The 612-nt window shown below is 69.0% G+C and overlaps 1 protein-coding gene across 1 annotated transcript in view; it reads right to left on the reverse strand.

Annotated features, from left to right (window-relative positions):
* NBEAL2 (neurobeachin like 2) overlaps positions 1 to 612 on the reverse strand; it is a 29,710-nt gene that overhangs the window by 27,967 nt on the left and 1,131 nt on the right. The window lies entirely within an intron of this gene.

The following is a 612-nucleotide window of genomic DNA, read 5'->3' on the forward strand; positions in this document are numbered from 1 at the left end:
ACAAAGGGACAGGGGGGACAGGGGGGGACTCACCCCGGCCGGGCACCCCCACCCAGTGCCCCGGGGGCACCCACAGCCCCGGGCACCCCAAGGTGGCTCCTTCAGGAGCCCCATGTCCCTGAGCACCCCCATGGGGTCACCCAAGTCATGGGCACCACACGTGGCACCCTGGGGTCACTCAGAGTCCTGAGCACCCCGACAGGGCGCTTTGGGGTGCCCCACGTCCCTCAGCACCCCAGTGCTGCACCCTGGGGTCACCCTCGGCCCTGAGCACCCCAAGAGGGCACCTTGGGGTCACCCAAGGCCCTGAGCACTTACCCCAGTGTGGCCCCTTCAGGTGACCCGTGGCCCTGAGTGCCCAGTGCAACATTTTGGGGTCACCCACAGCCCTGAGCACCCCAGGGGGCACCCTGGGGTCACCCGCAGCCCTGGGCGCCCCAAGAGGGCACCTTTAGGGTCACCCGCGTCCCTGAGCACCCAGTGCTGCCCCTTGGGGTCACGCACAGCCCTGGGCACTACAATGCATCAGTTTGGGGTCACCCACGTCCCTGAGCACCCCAGTGTGGCACCTTTAGGGTCACCCAGGTCCCTGAGGCCCCAGCGCAGCACCCC

The sequence above is a fragment of the Corvus brachyrhynchos genome, unplaced genomic scaffold (assembly GCF_000691975.1).
Source record: "Corvus brachyrhynchos isolate BGI_N302 unplaced genomic scaffold, ASM69197v1 scaffold18, whole genome shotgun sequence".
Classification (NCBI taxonomy): Eukaryota; Metazoa; Chordata; class Aves; order Passeriformes; family Corvidae; genus Corvus; species Corvus brachyrhynchos.